A 16,136-nucleotide genomic window follows, 5' to 3' on the forward strand; every position below is an offset into this window, starting at 1 on the left:
AATGCTTCCTTATGTCCAGCCTGAAACGGTCTTGCAGGAGTTTGTGACCGTTCGACCTCGTCATCCCTTGGGGCGCTCTGGTGAACAGACGTTTCCCCAGATCCTGGTGGTCACCCCTGATAAACTTATAGGTGGCCACCAGATCACCCCTGAGCCTGTGCTTTTCCAGGCTAAAGAGTCCCATGGCTCTCAACCTGTCATCGTAAGATCTGTTTTCCTGACCTCTGATCATGCGCGTGGCTCTCCTCTGGACTCTCTCAAGCTTCTCCACATCCTTTTTGAATTGTGGAGCCCAAAACTGGACGCAGTACTCCAGCTGCGGCCTCACCAAGGCCGAGTACAAGGGGAGAATGACATCCCGGGATTTGCTCGAGAAGCATCTATGGATGCAAGCCAGCGTTTTGGTCGCTTTACTAGCCACAGCATCGCATTGGAGGCTCATGTTCATCTTGTGGTCAATGATGACCCCCAAGTCTCTTTCTTCTGTAGTGCTATCCAACGTAGCACTGCCGAGCCTATAAGGATGCTGCAGGTTTTTCCTCCCAAGGTGGAGAACCTTGCATTTTTTGGTGTTAAACACCATCAGGTTCTCGTCCGCCCATGTGCTGAGCTTGTCCAGGTCAGCCTGGATCACCCGCCTATCTTCTGGCGTGGATGCTTTGCCCCAAAGTTTGGTGTCATCGGCGAACTTGGCCAGTCCACTCCTGACTCCAATGTCCACATCATTAATAAAGATGTTGAACAGTATGGGTCCCAGGACAGAGCCTTGAGGGACCCCACTGGTCACAGGGCACCACGATGAGTGACTGCCATCAATTACAACCCTCTGGGTCCGACCACGAAGCCAATTTCCCAGCCAGCGGATCATGGTGGAGCCAAGGCCACAACTGGCCAGTTTGGCCAAGAGGTGATCATGGGATACCAGATCAAAAGCTTTTTTGAAGTCAAGATATATGACATCAATCTCTTCTCCCTTGTCCAGGTGATAGGTCACCTGGTCATAGAAGGAAATGAGATTGGTCAAACAAGACCTACCCGGCAACAAACTCGTGCTGGCTATCTCTTAGGATGTTAGCCTGGGCCAGTCCATCAAGTCCATTAAAAAAACAAACAAACCAACAACCAACAAGAGGCAACAAAATTACTTTAAAATAGGTGCAGTTTTCAACAGGTCTAACTGGCTTTGAAGCTAAAATGCCATTAGCTTTCAACGGCACCTGGGCATGTTGCTAAGTTATCCACAGCTTCCAATTCAGTCCAGTAGGATTTGGGCACTTGACTCTCTGGGATGCTTTGGGAAATGCTACTCCTATGTCAGAGGATCATGTTTCTATGCCCTATTATCACTGCAGGGCTTGGGCCTCCATCACCCTTCAGCACTTTTGAAAAGTCCACCCCTAGTGTTAATGCATTTGTGTGCCCACCACCACACCATGGCCTCTGCCCACATGCTCTGCCCACACCTTATTATCAGGGATCAACCCACCTTGTTTATTTTTAGTGATATTTGACTTTGCTGCCTTGTTTCCTTTGCAGGGGTTTATTAGGGCAAGATGCCCTACCCTTGTTAATTATACTCAGTTTATTCTGCAAAAGGCCCAGAGGCACCCAGGCACTTGGCACCAGCAAATTAAACAACTCAGGATGTTTCTACCATAGCTCTCCTTATTCATATGGAGAATCACAAGACATACAGGTCAGTCCAGGATCACGCAATTAGTCCAGCATGACGCTGAGATCACATAGTCCCAGCTGCCTGGTACGCCCATGTTCTCATCTTTCCCTGGCTGTTTCTAAAGCACTGGACCATCATCCATGGACAAGGTATGGCTCTCATGAGGCACACATCTGTATGGAAGGGATTCAGACAGGCGGATGTTCCCTGCTGATCCAGCAGAAGAGACACGGTGTCAAACCTGGCAAAGGAAAAACATCCACAGCTTTCCATGGGTGCAGTCAGAGTTAACACTAAACTCTCTACCTTGAATTATTCAGCTTGGGAGACAGGTTGACTAGCAGAGAGCAACTGGGCCAGAGATGTCAGAGACCTGCCTTTGGCTCTGCTCCTGACCCGCTGTGTCATCTTGGGCAATTCTTTCACTTTTAATTATCTTATAAAGACCCAAACTGAGATCATAGTTTCATTTTACCAGGTCATATACACACATACCTGTGCAAGTCTCTGGCCAAAAGAACAGAGGCGGCATGTCGGGGGTGCAGCCTCAGATGAAAGTCACCTCTTCCAGACACACAGGTTTCACTACACCAAGCTGCACGATCCTCTTGATGAATGTTTTGTGATTCAGTCTTTCTTTCCAGGTTCCTACCACAGCACGCGTTCCCAGCTGGAAACAATTTGCCTTGCTGGCTCTAAAGCATTATGACAAGATATAGCTGTGTAAAATGAGTTTTTGCTTGTAGCCGTGTTGGTCTAAGGACATAGGCAGACACGGCTCTTAGGGTAAATGTGATATCATTTATTAAACCAGCTAAATAGTTGGGAAAATTGTTCTTTGCAAGCTTTTGGTCACAAACACCCATCTTCAGGCATGGAGAAAGTGCTGGTGAATTGTGTGCTCTCCTGGGTAGAGTAGAAGCCAATATGCAAAATGCAGGTCTATGAAAATGCAAGTGCGTGGCAGTGAAGATCAGAGGGACGGGAGACAATAGGTGAGAGATAGGTGGGTTACGGAGAAAGGAGGGATGTTGAACCGTCTCACATCTATTGTCTCCCATGCCTCTACCCAAAGAACCTTGTCTCGCTATGTAAAGAAGCATTTACTCTCTGCTTTGAGTTTCTGAGCTCACACAGCGTGGCCAATGTTAAAAATTCAATCCAGAAAACCTTGGCACGTTATGCTGGCTTGGTTTCCAAAACTGTTTTTGATGTTGTTTATGAACAGATGCATAGATAGTGCAAAAAGAAAATGCTATGCATTCACTTGCAAACAGACAACCTGGACCCCTGTCATTAGTGCCCCACATCTTGATAATGAAGTCCCTTTCTGCAAACCCACCAATAAGAAATACAGCTGAGATCCAAAGGAGCCAGGGAAATGCACCTAGGAAGCAACAACTTTAGGAAAGTGTCCATGCCTGACGCTTTCCCTGATTTGCTGTGTGATCTTAGGCAAGCCAGGTCGGTTTTACTGTGCCTCAGTTTCTCCACTGCAGAAGAGGAATAGCTAGAGTTGGTGGGGAATGTTTCTTCCATCCAATGCAATTTTTTAGGAGCTCACTTTTTTTCCCCCACAGGCTGAACCAAGATCAAAAGTTGAAAGCCTGACAACATTCACGGCTCAAATAGCCAACATGATATTCAGTTTTAATCAAAGGAAAGGTCCCATCCCGATCATTTCAACATGTTTTGTTTTGATGCTGACCATTGAAAAACAGTTATCTTATATTCAAGCTTATCTTTTAAAGAAAGAGCTCTCTCAATCTTGTTCCTGAAAAGGTCAGAATTGGAGTTAGACAGCTTTGATTTTTTTTTTCTTTTTGTTCCCTCCAGTTCTTTGAAAAATTTGCTTTTCCAGAAAGGGTTTTGCTTAATGAGCATGGTTTGTTTTGGGGTTGTTGGTTTTTTTTACAAACAAAAACAACATACTTGCAAAACTGCCTGAAAAGCTCCAGGAATAAGACTAATTAGCAGCCTTTATAAAGGACAGTAAAATCTCTGTATCAGTGGTTTTTAAGCCTTTTTAGATTCAAGGGCCCCCTTGTTAGACTAAAAGCACCCCTTGGAAAATGCCCACTCTTAGCTTTCACTTGTTTCTACGAAAAATAACACAACAGTTCTTGTGTTGCAAAGGACTCACAGCCTGGCAAAATATTTTTGACACTATGGGTTTCTTTTTGAAAAATAAAGGTTTATCTTTTGTGCTAACAGTGCTAACACTGTGTGTCACCCATAAAAGGATCTTGCAGCAGCTCAGAGTGCCACTACATCCTGGTCCAGAGTCTCTGCTCTCGATCAAAAGTGCTGCATGGGCAAAGCTCTCTTTTGTACTCATTATGTTAAAAGGGGCAGCAAGCTCAAACCCACAACAAGGGCACATGGCAGGGAACATGGATTTTTAAAGACCACTCTGATGCTTTATATTGACTTTCTCCTGTTAATTCCTATATTGAAATCTTGCTGTTTATCCCTGCTTTTCCTCCATGATTAACTCAGGGCATGTCTCCCCTAAGAAGCAGGGCATGTTTGTCCTGGGACAGCACCACACTAGTGCAGCTGCAACTGTTTTTAGTACCTAATTCAGAGGAAGCACGGGTACATCTGTACAGCACTGCATTAAAACTTGTAGACAAAGCCACTGTGATTTCAAGGAAGTTAAATATAACACCCTCTGTACTATAAAGCCAATAGCATGCACCTGCGGATCTTGACACCTCCCCTGGAAGATGCTCTGTACGTCATGTATCAGTGGCTCAATCAGCCTTTTTTCACACTTGAACATGATCTTTCCCCAGATCAATAAGAGGATTTTAGCAACAGCCATAAAAAAACCCCACACTCCCCTACCACCATGCCTACCTGCCCTCAAGGACAAGAGGGCACATACCGGTGCTTCTTGAGACGCGGCTTCTATGCGCACACCAACAGACCCCTCTGGCAATGATGGTAAGATAAGAGGCTCTTCTTAGAGGCTATGTGACTAGACACACTCCAGCCTTCCTTCCAGCAAAGATGACAAGATAACAGACAAATATCTTTCAGGATAAGTGATGTGGCTGATAGACAAATCTCAGCTGCCCACAGCACAGACTGTAAGATAATACATATATCTTCAGCAAGGCAGCAAAAAGAATGACAGTGAATAACAAGCCAGCAAGGCATCGACTCCACCACCAATGCTGTGACTCTGAATTTATAGCATGAGTAGGGCTGGGGAACCCAGAAAACTTGGGCCACAGTAGCAAAATGTGAAAAGGCCCCCAAATATCTAAGAATGACATACAGGGCACTGAAAACTCACTTCATAATATGAAACAGAAAAGTTAAGTTTAGGGCGTTTTGCTTGTCACCTGTATCATCAAGGCACTTCACAACTTGATACACTCTTCATCATGCCAAGGCTGCTCATCCTATGTTTCTTTTTACCGAGTGTGCTGGGAGCTCCAAGTGAGAAAGAAAAGAGGCTGCTTAATGCTTAATATTTGTACTGTGGTCCCAATGCAGAGGCAGATCCAGAGGGGGTGCGTTGACACAGCTGCAGCCCCATTTGAACTGGAACACACCCAAGGAAGCTCTGGAGACTTGGTTAAGGTCCCCAAAGCATGTGAGAATTGCCTCCTTCCCCTTTGAGCTCAAAGTCCTGTCCTCTCCCTTCTCCCCCTCCCTGGCCTACCACTGCTGCTTTCCCTGTTGTACCAGGGGGAAGCTTCAGAGTCACTCCTGCCTGCTCCGACAGGCCTGCGTTGGGGTTGGGCTCAGCTAGGACAGCGACAGTGGCAGCAGGAGCAGCAATGGGCAAGGGGTTCCTCCTCCTCTTGCCTGCTCTTGGGGATCTAGGCAGGGTGGAGGACCACCCCCCTGCATCACTGCTGCCATTGTCATCATCCCAGCCCTCGTGCAGCCCAGCTAGAACAGGCATGAGTATCTTTAAAGCTTTCCCTAGCCTCAGGGACAGAGGGAAAGCAGCAGCAGTAAGCATGGGAAGGGGGAAAGAGGACCGGAGAGGAAGTGACGCTGAGCACAGAGGGGGCGGGGACTTTTCTCTTCTTGGGGACTTTAAAAAGTCCCTGGAGGCTCCTGTAGCACCATCTGTCCCCACCCTTCTCCAGGGTGGGGAATGGGGAAGAGGCTGGGAGCAGGAGTGCTGGCACCCCTGCAGCATGGGTTGCTGTTCCCGCACCCCTCTTTGCCTATTCCTGGATCCACCCCCTGTCCCAACCCTTCTCCAGGCCACAGGTAGCAAGAGCGATTCCTAGATTCATCGACATGATTAATGTACTGCAGGCAACTGCACAGTTTGTTCTTCCTGTCGGCCCTCGGAAACATGCACTGCTGGGAAGCAACACTTTCCATGGCCCTGTCATAGATTGTAAGAGGCTGGAAGGGACCTCAGAAGATCATCAGGTCCGGCCCCCTGCGCCAAGCAGGAAAGACAACTGGTGTCAGGTGACCCCAGCAAGGTGACCGTCCAGTCTCCTCTTGATGATTTCCAGGGTAGGCGATTGCACCACCTCTGGATCTGAATCTATGAAACTTAATAGACCTGATTCAGATCTCGTTTATATGTCTAAACCTAATTACTAAGTTTGATACCAGTTTCTTTCCATTGATTTCAGTGCAGTTACTCCTGATTTACCCATGTATAAGTGAAGAGCAGGTTCCCTGAAGGCGTAAAGCAGTGTTGCTCCACTGACTTCCATGCTGGGATCACTGATTTACATTAGCAGCGAGACTGCCTCATTATTTCTAAATCATTTCACAGATACGGCATAAGCTCTACAGAGCGGCGGGGTGAACCTGAGGTCTCCCATTCACTTCTGTCACTGGCGAACGATGTTGCAACTTCATTGATTTTAACCCGCTGTGATATTCATGCTTAACTAGGCAATAATGAGCACAAACTCTTTGAAAGGCCTGGCTAGGTGAAGCGAGGACCTGGCTTGAAAATCTGCTGGCTGTGCAGTCCCACTCACTGACCTGATCCATCTTGTGGATTTAGAGACTAAGCAGTGCCCTCAGTTCGTCTCCCAGTGACACTTATGCAGAATCTTTCGCACTCTGGGCATGAACTTTGTCACTTTACCAAGAGAACGTGCTCCCTGCTGCATCTATTCTGACATGATAAATGGGTCTTATCACCCAAGTCAACCCCGTCTCTTGCCTTGGAACATTTCACCCCTGGTCTTGAACCCATCTCTCCTCTGTAGCTCTTTCTGACAACAGTGCATTTCTATGCAGAGAAGCAATAGTCTATTTCTGGCACATTAAGGGCTCCCTTCATCTATCGTTAGCCTGAGAAACTCGTTCCTTGTTGCAAATCATAGGAAAGCAAGAATGAATGAATGAATGAACCCCAGCCTAGGTATAGCTCTGAGACCATTTCAAGCTCGCCTGTGATTCTGGGAGGTTAGACGTTGCTCTGTGTGTGTCCAGGTGGTGCTTACCTGATTGCTAAAGCTCAGGCCTACTGGGGGTTAGCACCATTGTTTTAAGGAACTCATTGTTATCCATATCACAAAATGCATCACAGCATCAGTGTAGTGCCACTTTGACTGAGACCCCATAGCCTGGACCTGTGGGTTGGAGAATTAGAAAAATAAAAGTCTTGCTAATAAACTAGAACTCAAGCTGCAGAAGAGGAAATGTAGGTTGGAGATTAAGAGAGACTTTCTGACTAGAAAGGTGGTCAAGCATTAGAGCACACTACCTAGAGAGTTGGAGAATCTCCATCCGTGAAAATTTTCAACAGCAGGTTGGACAGATACTTGGCCAGGGTGGTTTAGTCTGGGATTACTCAACCTAGAGGTCCTTGCGAGGTCCCTTCCAGCCCCACATTCCTATGATCCCATGTGACATATTGCCAATCGGTGGGAACTCAGACCCGGAAGGAGGCAGACCTCATCTGGATGCCTTGGCTCTGAATGACGTACACGTGTCCATATACAATTACTGCTGACCAGGGCTCCTCAGATGAAGACGAGATACGGAGCTCTTCCACCTACTTAGTTTCTGATGGATGTGCGATGTTGCAATTCATCTCCCTGGAAGCAATCGTGAGGATGCTTTCAGAGAAATGGGACGCCATGTACCTGGCAAAATAAATCAGTGACACTCAAGAAAGGAATGCAGAAGAGGGATAAGACAGGTACTTGATAAAAGACCTGCTGGAGAGTGGCCTTTTCACAGGTCTCTTTCAACTCAGGTAATATAGAGGGTATGCCTCTTCTGCCGTCAAACATATGATGGTAGGCTTTGTTAGCACACCCCAGCTAAGTGCCCAAATACTTACCCCAAGGTCTCAGGATATCTGGTACCACTTTCACTGACGCCTAAAGCTGCTATGCACACCCAAGTTACACTGCCAACATACACTGGTGCTATATCTCCTGATTGACGTGCAGACACACCTCCTCCCCTCTGCTCTGGTGTCTAGTCTTCCTGAAGTTCAAAGGACTCCTGACTCACACTGCTTCTAGTTCCTACATGGGATTTTACAGGTTCATATGATCTTGTGCTGGCCAGATGCAATGAGCAAAATGTACCCCCTACTACAACACCAGGCAGTTAGAATAGCTAATCAAGCCCGCCATTAAATCAGGACATTGGCTTAAAAGATAATAAAACTGAGGTCCTTCTTCTTCATCTTTCAGTTTAAGAGCCCATAGCAATCACGTGTACTCGGTCTTCTCCGTATCCATGAAGCTGGACTTTAAGGGGGAAAAAAGTACGTGCCACATATTGCAAGACTTGAAATAAAACATCGCGACACGGTCCCAGGAACATACTGAGGTTACCCCATCACAGCCATCGAGCACAAAAAAAATCAAACCTTCCCATAACCAGCTGCCCTTGGTGAGAGCCAAGACTTCATGTTCACCTGGGGCAGCAGAGAGCAGGATCGGTTCTGATGAACACTTGGCACACAGACCTCCTGAAACCAAGCAAGTGGATGCAAGCAGGAAAACTGATACTTATGCAACAAATACCCTATCTCCTTGGCTCAGAGGTATTTCAGATGGAATGGAGATAGTATAAGACGTTTATGATTTCCTCAAAGCCAGGGAAGCAAGAATATCTGCGCAATCTATGGCTTTTGAGAAGCACAATATTTGCACAGCTCCCTAGGTCGCTAGGCGTTTTTATAAGCACGTTATTTGACCATTTCCTTCATTTCCTGAGAATTGAAGGAAGTCAACAGGCATAAATCTATTGCTCCAGTATCAGAGACCAAGAGAAGAGCTCCTTAACAAGCATTCATGTTTGATCAAAGTCACGGCCCAACAACGCTGCTATGCTCCAGGGACTAAGCAATACAGACTTTGGCTGATTAAATGGTTGAAATAATGGCCCTGCACAACTCAGCTGACCTACCTACAGCGGTCTAATGCCTGCCCAGTAGTCCAAAGGTATACTGATCTTTTAACTACACAGGGGCCATGTCTATACACACTTAACTGTGGAGTAGACTATTTAGCTGCAGAGTAAAGTGTCATCATCTACAGGTGCGATGCTATAAGGACACAGTAAGCTTTACTGAAGATTAGGCCTTTAGTAAGGCTTTTGATAGCGTCTCCCACAGCATTCTTGCCAGCAAGCTGAGGAAGTATGGGTTAGATGAACAGACTGTAAGGAAGAAAAAAAATTGGCTGGATCAGCAGGTAGTAATCAATGACTCAGTGTCTAGCTGGCAGCTAGTTATCAAGTGGAGAGTCCCTGGGATCAATTTTGTTCAATATCTTCATTAACAATCTGGAAGATGGGGTGGAGTGCGTCCTAAAGAAGCCTGTGGTGACACCAAGCTGGGGGGAGTCATAGATACGCTAGCAGGTAGGGCTAAGATTCAGAGTGGCCTAGATAAATTGGAAGATTGAGCCAAAAGAAATCTCACAAGGTTCAACAAGGACAAGTGATAAGTTTTGCACTTAGGACAGAACAATCCCATGCACCGGTGCAGGCTGGGGGCTGACGGGCTGGGCAGCAGCTCTGCAGAAAAGGACCTGGGGGTCACAGTGGACAATAAGCTGAGTATGAGCCAGCAGTGTGGCCTTGTTGCCAAGAAGGCTAACGGCATCCTGGGCTGCACTGGTAGGAGCATTGCCAGCAGATCAAGGGAAGTGATTATTTCCCTCTATTCATCACTGGCGAGGCCACATCTGGAGTCCTGTGTCCAGTTGTGGGCCCCATACCTACAGAAAGGATGTGGACACATTGGAGAGAGTTCAGCAGAGAGCAATGGCAATGGTTAGGGCGCTGGGGGGACATGACTTATGAGGAGAAGGTGAGGGGACTGGGCTGATTTAAGTCTGGAGAAGAGAAGCCGGAGTGGGGATTGAATAGCACCCTTTAACTCCCTGAAGAGTTGCTCCAAAGAGGACGGAGCTGGGTTGTTCTCCGTGGGGGCTGATGACAGGACAAGGAGCAATGGGCTCAAGTTGCAGCAAGGAAGGTTTATATTAGATACTAGGAAAAACTTTCTCACTAGGGGGGTTGTAAAGCACTGGAGCAGGTTACCCAGAGAGGTTGTGGTGTCTCTATCCTTGGAAGTTTTTAAGACCTGGGAAGGCAAACGCTTGGCTGGGAGGATGTAGTTGGGGCTGGTCCTGCTTTGAGCAGGGGGTTGGACTAGATGTGACCTCCTGAGGTCCCTTCCCACCCTCACGTTCTCTGATTCTGTGATTAATTAATGCTGCTATAAGATAGCATGGCCAGGGACAATATAATCTTACAGCAGAGTAATTAACCACAATTAAATGCACATGTAGACACTGGCCATGGGACAGACTCCTGCCTGCTACTTAACCACACAGCTCTGCACTTTCAGCACCCCCATTACCCAGCCAGCCCCTCTGCTGTCCAAAGCCACCACCTGGAGCCCAGGGCTGACCCCCTGTGCCCCTGGCTCTGGCATAAACTGCTCTGTCCTCACTCAGATTGCTGCTCTCCTGGGTGCACATGTAGATACTGTGCCCAGGAGTAGTTTACTCTGCTTCAAACAGCTCTGGAGTTTATTGCTTTGAATGAACTGCATGTGTTGATGCAACCAGGGTAGACTACTGGCTTTGTGCAGGGGTGGGCAATTATTTGAGCCCACGGACCACATTGGGAGTTTGGGGGAGCTGTCAGGGGCTGGGTCAGCACCCGCCCTCCCCACCATGCAACAGTTCACCAAACCTCCCTATGTGGGATGGGGCCACAGGCGGGAGGGGAGCTGGCATGGGCATGGGTGGGCAACAGCCTCAGCATGGACAGTTCAGCCAGGGTCCCTGCTGCCACCAGTGCCATTTCCCCCTTCTACCCTGAGCAGGGGGCTTCGATGGCGGTGGCCTAGGCATGGAGACAACGGCATCATCCAGGAAGAAGCTGATGGGTCTCTGGAGCACCAATGAGTGGTGATGGCGGACAGAAGCTGCTCCTGAGTGCGGCAAAAAAGCAGAACCTGGCGGCAGGTGCAACCGCTGCCCCATCACTGCTGCTGGGCCCTTCTTGCTGCTGGCACTTGGAGCCCACGCTGGGGCTGTCCTGTGGATCTTCCCAGCCACTGCCCACTGCCAGGTCCCGCTTTTCCCCTGCACCCAGGAGCAGCTCCTGCCCAGTGCCCACTGCCACCCCCTCTCGTCATGGCCAGGGCAGGCAGGTCTGGAGTGGCTGCTATAGGGACCCTGACTCCCCGCATGGGGTGGGGTGGGGTGGGCCAGGGCCAGCGTTGGGGCTGTGTGCTCAGCCCGGGGCATGGGTCCTGCCTCAGGCTGGTCTCCATGGGACTGGGGCTGGCGGGGGCAGCCAGAAGGAACTGCTCCTATCAGGGCTGCCAAAAAACGAAATCCAGCCACAGAGCCAACCCAGCCCCGCTGCACACCCAGGGGTGGTGGGACTTGTCAATGGGTCGGTTGGTACCTGGGCCAGGCAAGACTGAGAAACCCACTGCAGGCCATACAAAGTCCCTCTGCAGACCAGATCTGGCCCAGGGGCCATATTTTGCCCACCCCTGGTGCAGTAGGACAACCTTGTTCTGAACTGCAGAAGTTTGACCTTTCCTGGTACCAACTACAGGGCCATACCATGTGTACTGTAGCCCCTACTACTATCTCCATGACCTCCAGACAAGGATTTAACATCACCCCAGCTCTCAAATGCAAGGCAGGCAGTGTAGAATGGGGAGGCCAAAAGACCTGGTGAAATGGGATCAAAACCAAATAACTTTGGGGAAGTCCCTTTCCTTCTCTGTTTCTCAGTTTCACCCTCCCCACCCACTCCACAATCTGTAATCCTGTCTCACTTTTGCTTAATGAGTTCTTCTTGATTAGTCATGTATTACATTTGGCTATCTAGTAATAATGATTAATCACACTGGCTACTGATTCTGTGTAATTGCCGAGTTTAATAATATCACATTATCACAAATTATGCTGGCACACATCCAGGAGGGGCCAGCAGGGGACTGCACACTTAGGGGCAACCAACATGGGTTCATCAGTGGCAGGTCCTGTCAGACCAACCTGGTGCCTTCTACGATCAGATCACCAGATCATTAGATGCAGGGGTAGCAGGGGACATAGTCTTCCCGGGTTTCTAGAAGGCTTTTGACACCGTCTCTCACCCTGTTCTCATTAAGAAACTGGGGGGCTGTGGTGTCGACACCCACACAGTCAAATGGGTCGCCAGCTGGCTGGTGGGCCGCACCCAGAGGGTGGTGGTGGATGGGTCCTTCTCAACCTGAAAGGACGTGGGCAGTGGGGTCCCGCAGGGCTCGGTCCTCGGGCCCGCACTGTTCAACATCTTCATCAGTGATTTGGACGAGGGGGTAAAAAGCACCCTGTTCAAATTTGCTGATGACACTAAGATGTGGGGGGATGTGGGCACACTGGAAGGAAGCAACAGGCTACAATCAGACCTAGACAGGTTACAGGGGTGGGTGGACGAGAATAGGATGGGTTTCAACACAGACAAGTGCAAGGTGATGCACCTGGGGAGGAACAACCGGCGCCATACCTACAGGTTGGGGAACTCCCCTCTTGTCAGCACGGAGGCGGAAAAGGATCTTGGAGTCATCATTGACTCCAAGATGAACATGGGCCGGCAGTGTGGGGAGGCAGTCAGGAAGGCCAGCCGCACCTTGTCATGCATCCACAGATGCAACTCGAGCAGGGCCAAGGAGGTGATCCCCCCCCTCTATGCGGCACTGGTCAGGCCGCAGCGGGAGTACTGCATCCAGTTCTGGGCGCCGCACTTCAGGAGGGATGTCGACAGCATTGGAGAGGGTCCAGAGGAGGCCACCCGCATGATCGGGGGCAGCAGGGCAGGCCCTACGAGGAGAGGCTACGGGACCTGAACCTGTTCAGCCTCCACAAGAGAAGGCTGAGGGGGGATCTCGTGGCCTGTTATAAACTAGTCAGGGGGGATCAGCAGGCACTGGGGGAGTCCCTGTTCCCCCGAGCACCGCCAGGAGTGACCAGGAATAACGGTCACAAGCTGGCAGAGGGTAGGTTTAAGCTAGACATCAGGAGGCGCGACTTCACGGTCAGGGCGGCTAGGGTCTGGAACCAGCTTCCAAGAGAAGTGGTGCAGGCTCCAACCCTGGGGGTGTTTAAGAGGAGGTTAGATGAACACCTTGCCGGGGTCGTTTGACCCCAATACTCTTTCCTGCCATGGCAGGGGGTCGGACTAGATGATCTACTCAGGTGCCTTCCAACCCTAGAAAGTATGAAACTACATTCATTATTAACAACATCCCAGATTAGCATTTACTGAGTAATGCTAAGTTCTTAGAAGTTCACGAAATCTCTAGGAACCTGCCTTGTCCTTCCTTGTCTATCTATGTACTCATGTGGTCCTCCCACCACTGGTATCCAATACCTTGCATACTTTGATATATCTAGCCTCCCTATAGTCAGTGAAGTATGGTGCTGCTATTACTCCCATTTTATAGATTGCAACCAACATCAGGGTTAAGGGAGACTACATAACTGGCCCAAGGTCACATGGGAAGTCTGTAGAGAACAAAATTGAACCAGGCCTCCCAACATTCATGGCAGGGCTCTGCCCCATAGTCTGTTCTTCCTCTACCTCCTGTTGTATGATCCAAGCATCTGTGTTAATCGATGCATCCTCGTGAGCCTTCAGGTAGGTCAGTATTACTATCCCTGTCCATCAACGAACAACCAGGAAAACAGCTGAAGAGTTAAGCGTTCAGCTTCCATCTTTGGACCTCCTCTCCAGTGATTCCACCTTAAGGCATTACCAACCATCTCACCTTGAAACCAGCCCAGACTGTATTTCTTCTCAGATCTTCCAGCTATCTCCTTGCAGTTTTGGAAACCTAATAATTACAGATGATTCATATGAAATCAACGTTTCCCACAAACCAAGTCATCCCATTCACAAACGCATTTGGTGACATGACAAACCATACCAGTTTCATCACCACATGGCCCAGGAGGTTGTCAGCAAGCCGCAGAAGAGGAAGCACGGATCTGTAGCCAAACTGGCCCACAATTTTTTGCTTAATTTTCTTTTCCTTTTGTGTTTCAGGGAAGGAGACCCTTTTTTTTTTTTTAAAAGTACCTCTAGCTGACCCATCAGCTTGAAGTGCGAGGAGACTCCTGAGAAAGGTTATCCACGTGATATTTCCATACTATTCCTACAAACCCAAGAGATTCAAACAGTTTAGAGGAATCTCTGATAGCCGCAGCAGGGGTCCAGTCACCTTGGCTGCCTACAGCAGGAAGGTTTAAAACTCCGGAGACGAAGGGCTCACCTGTCCTTGAAGGCATATTAAAAGAAGCAGAGGGCCTGCCTGTGCCTCACATGAATAAAGCATTCTGATTTCCGTCGCCCACAGCATCCAATGGAGCAAAGTGTCTAGCACCAACTCTGACCACCTTGCACTCTCCAGCCCAAATGACCTGGCTCCCATTTTCAGCTCAGATGGCACAAGCAACCTTTGGCACAAGCAAGGTTTTGACTCATGCCTTCGGAGCTACAGCAAGACATTTCTGTGACACCACTTGCTGCAGATCAAAAAGTCAAATGGAGTCAGCCCAGCCCAGGAAAAATAATCACACAAGTGCAGGGGGGCTGGACTGGATCATCTGTCAGGCCCCTTCCACTCCCTAGCATCTATGAAATTATGAAACAGCAGACCCTCCAGCACTGACCCCTGGGAGAAGCAGGGACATTGCTTGGTTCCTGCTTCTCCTTGGTACATTTGATCCACAATGCCAAGACAGAGCTTCCTTGTCTAGATATACCATGGTGACCTGCTGGATCAAGCCCTAGTGAGTTTATAGGGACCTCTCTCTCTGCAGCACTCTTCAGGCTGTCACAGTGATGGGTCTGGAGCAATTCACTCTAATTCCAGCTCTGTTCCAGTGCTATAGGCAAACCGATCCATGCTCATGCAATTCAGTCCTAATCTACAGCTCTATCATATCCTAATCCTGGTCTCCCACATCCCACCCACGATGCATCCCCCTGGGTGCATCTACACAAGATGCTTACTGTGGAGCTGCCTCATTAGCTCTGCAGTAAAACATCACTGTCTACACAAGCAGTGCTATTAGGCCAGAGTAAACTCATTCACTGTCATAGGATAGTACTGCCCAACACAAGTGCTATTCTATTGCAGACTTACTAACTTCACCGCAGTGCACGTGTAAACAGTGACCAGGACCAGCTGGGGCACGAGGATACTACAAGTGCAGGGCTGCCTATCAGCTAGCCCTGCACTGGAGCAACCTCGTACCCCAGCCAGGTCCTCTGCAGCACGTTGAGGTGGGGTAGAGCAGCTGACCCCCAGGCTCCCTGCCACCCCGGCTCAATATGCTGCAGGCCTGGGCACACGTATAAACACGTGAACGCTGCACTGACATTTACTGTGTCGAATAATTTGATGTGTAGATGTGCCCCTGCCTCTTGTTCCAATCCTGGGCTCCGTTGCACGGAGCACTACCAATGCACCTTGCATTTCTGACTCACAGGCTTCCTGGCCACTGCCTCTGCACTCCTGGGCTCATGTGCTCACAGTCCTGTTAAGACTCTTCATTCAGTGCCCCCACCCCATTTTATCCAACAGCAAGCCCGACCTGCTGCAGGTTTTGCAACCATCTAAACCTCTCGCTCTCTCCTGAGAAGAGACCAGAAGCCACGCCGGACTAGTCATACATCTATTAATCTATTTGATACACGAACGCCTGCTATGATCCATCCTACTTGTATTCGAATACAGGATTCAAGAGGAAAAAAAAAACCCTCTAGAAGTACAGAGGTGAAGAATTCAACCCCTGCCTCCAAAATTTAAAGCAGCTACAGATGTTTCATATCATGGTCAGAGCTAGGCCCGAGGGTTTTAACCAAGACATCAGGACCCCAAAGTCCGCTCCAGCTGGATGCCAGACAAGACGGACAGACGGACAGATTCTGGTGGAGCCAAAGTCCTGCACAGTTTCAGGTTGAGCAAATA

The sequence above is a fragment of the Crocodylus siamensis genome, chromosome 6, assembly GCF_052110815.1.
Source record: "Crocodylus siamensis isolate JL-2025a chromosome 6, ASM5211081v1, whole genome shotgun sequence".
In the NCBI taxonomy this organism is placed as follows: domain Eukaryota; kingdom Metazoa; phylum Chordata; order Crocodylia; family Crocodylidae; genus Crocodylus; species Crocodylus siamensis.